Source organism: Petromyzon marinus, chromosome 53 (genome assembly GCF_048934315.1).
Source record: "Petromyzon marinus isolate PM22_M1 ecotype Great Lakes invasive population chromosome 53, UKy_Petmar_22M1.pri1.0, whole genome shotgun sequence".
Taxonomy (NCBI): domain Eukaryota; kingdom Metazoa; phylum Chordata; class Hyperoartia; order Petromyzontiformes; family Petromyzontidae; genus Petromyzon; species Petromyzon marinus.
In genome coordinates, this window is record NC_133719.1 from 6,117,769 (window position 1) to 6,123,768 (window position 6,000).

Sequence of the window (6,000 nt, forward strand, 5' to 3'; positions counted from 1 at the left end):
TCATCTCTCTCATCTCCCTCTCATTTCTTTCATCTCTCTCTCATCTCCCTCTCATCTCCCTCTCATCTCTCTGTCATCTCCCTCTCATCTCTCTGTCAACTCCCTCTCATCGCTCTCTCATCTCTCTCTCATTTCTCTCTCATCTCTCTCATCTCTCTCATCTCTTGCTCTGTCTCTCATCCCCCTCTCATCTCTCTCATCTCTCTCTCATCTCTCATCTCTCTCTCATCTCTCTTATCTCTCGCTCTGTCTCTCATCTCTCTCTAATCTCTCATCTCTCTCTCATCCCCCTCTCATCTCTCTCATCTCTCTCATCTCTTTCTCATCTCTCCCTCATCTCTCTCATCTCTCTCATCTCTCTCACTCTCTCATCTATCTCTCATCATCTCTCTCATATCTCTGTCTCATCTCTCTCGCTCTGTTTCATCTCTCTCATCTCTCATCATCTCTCTCATATCTCTGTCTCATCTCTCTCGCTGTCTCATCTCTCTCTCATCTCCCTCTCATCTCTCTCATCTCCCTCTCATCTCTCTAATCTCCCTCTCATCTCTCTGTCTCATCTCTCTCGCTGTCTCATCTCTCTCATCCCTCTCTCATCTCTCTCTCATCTCTCTCTCTAATCTCCCTCTCATCTCTCTGTCTCTCTCATCTGTCATCTCTCTCATCTCTCTCATCTCCCTCTCATCTCTCTGTCTCTCTCATCTGTCATCCCTCTCATCTCTCTCTCATCTCTCTGTCTCTCTCATCTGTCATCTCTCTCATCTCCCTCTCATATCTCTCATCTCTCTCATCTCTCACTCATCTCTCTCTCATTTCTCTCTCATCTCCCTCTCATCTCTCTCATCTCTCTCATCTCTTTCTCTCTGTCTCATCTCTCTCGCTCTCTCTCATCTCTCTCATCTCTCTCATCTCTCTCTCGCTATCTCTCATCATCTCTCTCTCATCTCTCGCTCTGTCTCTCATCTCTCTCATCTCTCTCTCTTTCTCTCTGTCTCATCTCTCCCATCTCTCTCTCGCTCTCTCTCTCATCATCTCTCTCATCTCTCTCGCTCTCCTTTTTTTTACGATCAGAGGATACAAGAGGACGCTCGTTGTAGTCGGCACTTTGCTTCGTTCATCATTTCGGTTTTTTATGCTTTGCTTTATGTAACCACCCCCCCCCCACACTTTTTTTAATGAGAGATTTAACAAAAGATTTATCGCTCTGCTCTCCTTACCCCTTCCCTCTCTCTACCCCCCTCTCTTCCTACTCCATGTCGCTCTCTCTCTCGCTCATCTCTCTCCCGCTCGCTAGATCGCAGCTGGAGGGGGGGTCTCACTTCGTTCACGTTCGATAGCGCCGGTCACTCGGAAGATTTTTACCCAGGGGTCGTTTGTGTTTCCGCGCGAGTCATTGCCATTATTTACGTGTCGATTTGTTTGTGTGTTTGTATATATACACGCACATTTTTTGTTAGCACATGTACAACAAACAAAATCGGTCATCCTCACAGCAGCGGCAACTTTTGGCTGCTGCCATCGAACAAAGACGGTCACCGCTGCATCGCGCCCATTCAGACGCGCTTCTGTGGCCGTCTGGAACGCTCTTCCTTCCGATATGAGGAAGCCACTGGAGCGATGCACTTTGAAATCATCTAGGCTGAATACTCCTTCCTTTGAAACAGCTTTTTTGTTGTTGTCCTTCCCACGCAATGGTTGGCTGCGCACGGTGCGAAAGAAGTTCAACACGCATAAATAAACTCCCCCCAAAAAAAACACGTGCATACGCGTCGTCCATACAGAACGCACTTGTGACATTACTGCAGCTTCCATCATCCACCGTGGCCTCCTCCTCAATAGCGGAGCCAGGATTTTCAGGTGGGGGGGGGGGGGGGGTGGCAACCCCACCAGCAATGAAAAATAATAGAGGAGTTGTTAATAAGTAAGGATTTGTTAGTAAGTAAGGAGTTGTTAGTAAGGAGTTGTTAGTAATAAGTAAGGACTTGTCCCTTGCTTTTCATTCGACGCCTGTGCGGCGATGGCGCAGCCATCGATCGAGGGGTCAAATTGCGAACCGCGTTGTGTGATCGGCATCATCGCACTCGCTGAAGGTGTCGATGCCTTCAGGGAAGTCGTGGACTCTGTATACGCAACTGCGCACAATTCTGTGAGTCACTTATAACCGCTTTGCCGTTACTTATTGTCAATTATGGACTCGGACTATTGTCCTATCATCTCATAGAAACCCTGGCACGTAATACTATGCTACACAGTGGCAGTGGGGCTCGCAAAATGCCGATTTATTACTAATAAACCCCAATGATCCGATCGAAATTAGGGATTTCGATCGGATCATTGGGGAGGGGGGGGGGGCACATGCTACCCCCCACTGGCTCCGCCGGGGCTCCTCCTCGCACGAGGACACCAGGCCAGATGCCACTGTCGGCCGCGCCGCGGTCACAGTCGATGACGGAACATCGCGATCCGCCCCAGCCACCGTCCACTCCGCGGGAGTCGCCGTCGGCTGAGCAACAGAAAAAACAACGCGGTGGCGTGTCAGCATGGCGAGCGCGCGACTCACTCTCCTCCTCTTCCTCCTCCTCTTCTTCCTCCTCTTCTTCCTCTTCTTCCTCCTCTTCTTCCTCCTCCTCTTCCTCCTCCTCCTCTTCCTCCTCCTCCTCTTCCTCCTCTTCTTCCTCCTCCTCCTCTTCCTCCTCCTCGTCTTCCTCCTCTTCCTCCTCCTCTTCTTCCTCCTCGTCGTCGTCATCTGCACTCGGTGCGGCGCGCGAGCGTGGATCTTGATGAAGGCGCCCGTCGACTCAGCCCTAGGGCGACACGCGACTCTCACGTTGCGGGTGTCACTCCCCACCCCCCTCGCTCTGTGTGGTAACGAGTGAGCAGCAGCAGTAGTAGTAGTAGAAGATGCGTTCCAAGAAGACACAAATATGGGACCCGGCACAGCGAGACGGCACGAGGAGACGACTGCCTGCCGAGTAGCGCACTCACTGCACACTCAGTACACACACAGTACACACACACAGTACACACACAGTACACACACACAGTACACACACAGTACACACACACAGTACACACACAGTACACACACACAGTACACACACAGTACACACACACAGTACACACACAGTACACACACAGTACACACACACAGTACACACACAGTACACATACAGTTCACACATTACACACAATACAGACACATTACACACAATACAGACACAGTACACACTCAGTACACACACAGTACACACACAGTATACACACAGTACACACACAGTACACACATTACACACAGTACACACAGTACACACTCAGTACACACACAGTATACACACGGTACACACACAGTACACACTCAGTACACACACAGTACACACACAGTACACACACGGTATACACGCAGTACACACACGGTATACGCACAGTACACACACGGTATACACACAGTATACACACGGTACACACTCAGTACACACACAGTACACACACGGTATACACACAGTACACACACGGTATACACAGTACACACACGGTACACACATTACACACACACAGTACACACACAGTACACACACGGTATACACACAGTATACACACGGTACACACTCAGTACACACACAGTACACACACAGTACACACACGGTATACACACAGTACACACACGGTACACACACGGTATACACACAGTATACACACAGTACACACACAGTACACACACAGTACACACACGGTACACACACGGTATACACACAGTACACACGCAGTACACACACGGTATACACACGGTACACACACAGTACACACACGGTATACACACAGTACACACACGGTATACACACAGTACACACACGGTACACACACGGTATACACACGGTATACACACAGTACACACACAGTACACACACAGTATACACACAGTACACACACGGTATACACACAGTACACACACAGTACACACACGGTATACACACGGTATACACACAGTACACACAGTATACACACAGTACACACACGGTACACACACGGTATACACACGGTACACACACAGTACACACACGGTATACACACAGTACACACACGGTATACACACAGTACACACACAGTACACACACAGTATACACACAGTACACACACGGTATACACACAGTACACACACGGTACACACATTACACACACACAGTACACACACACACACAGTACGCACAGTACACAGTACACAGAGTACACACACAGAACACACACAATGCACAGATAGTACACACATAGTACACACACAGTACACACAGCACACACACAGTAAATACACACAGTACACACATACAGTACACATAGTACACACATAGTACACACACAGCACACACCAGCAATGTCGTCCCACGTCGGACCGCATAGCCGCGCGTAGAGTGAATCCAAACCGCATAGCGTAGCGAATTTTACCTAGAAATAGGCTAGCCGCGTATTCATACAGCACCGCGCAAAGCGAGTCCGCATAGAGCGAGGTAAACCCGTAGAATGTTGGCGGGGGTAACGGAGAAATGGCCGGGGAGTGGGGGGGGGGTTACAATAATGAAGTTAAAATCCAAATATTGTAGAGGGCAAGGTTGCCGCGATCAGAGTGCACGGTGGAGTGGATGCGTGGAGGTCACGGGCTGCGTGTGAACGTGATCTCGTGTCGGTCATGGGGGTCTCAGTGACCCTACTTCACCACGTCGGTCAGTGCGGATTTGGTGAAGGGTAGTGTTTCGATTTAAAGCTTTCGTGACTGCAAGGATTCATCTTCTTTGGTCCTTTCGGTAAAGTCACCACGTAGAATGAGAATAAAATAATACATTGATAAAATAAAATAACACAATAAAATTCTCACGACGTTTAGGCCACAACACAAGCGGCCTTCATCTGTCCTCCAGACAGTCTCGTCCCTTCACCTGATGAAGCCCGCTTGTGTTGTGGCCGAAACGTCGTGAGAATTTTATTCTGTTATTTTATTTTATCAATTTATTATTTTATTCTCATTCTACGTGACTTTACCGAAAGAACCAAAGAAGATGGGTAGTGTTGTTTTTTTGTTAACGGGGGGGGGGAGGGGGCGTGCGGCGACGCAAGTTGACTCGCGTGCTGCGCTCGATTCCCTCTCACGGCCAACATCGGTGACGTTTATTGGAACCAGCCCCGGGGGCCTTTCCGAGTACGGTGTGCAGTAAACATCGCCACTAGGGAGACAAAGACGGTCGGGCGTGGTGCTGTCCACCCACCCCCTCATGTGCCGTGTCGGCCTTCGTAGGTTCTCGCTAACAGCCCTTGACCCAAAAGTCTTGGGGAAGCGCCCAGGACCGGTTCATATGTCACTCAACAATGTTTTGTTTTACGAAATGAATGATAAATGTCAATGTTAGTGTTTTGCGTGACCGATTTTATTGCTTCATGGAAAATGCGCATCTGAAATGAATCGGCCAAACATGAAAACACCATCATTAGACCTCCTTTGCCAGTACCAAAATATAATAATAGGGTTTTCCCTCTTTTTTTCTGGCAACAAAACTGAAACCTTTTTACAAGGATTTATGTTTACTGCATTAACCAAAATACCTGCAGTCAAAATTGGTCCACACCAAGGGACGGCTTTCTTTTGAGCCTCGACCCAATTGGTGCTCGCCTTTTGGCGTCATCTGGTCGAGCACCAATTGGGTCGAGGCTCAAAAGAAAACCGTCCCTTGGTGTGGACCAATCAGTTTCAAGGACAATGCATATATTATCATAGTATGTTTTTTGTTTGCATTTTGACTGCAGGTATTGTGGTTAATGCAGACATGAATCCTTGGAAAAAGGTTTCAGTTTTGTTGCCGGAAAAAAAGGGGAAAACCCTATTATTATGAAAACACCAGTTGAAGGAAATTACATTATTATCTTACTAGCTTATTTGCCCGTCCTAGGATGGAAGCTGTAATATTTACGAAAATCTTGAGCAGAGTATAATTGTATATCTTGTGTAAATGTAATGAC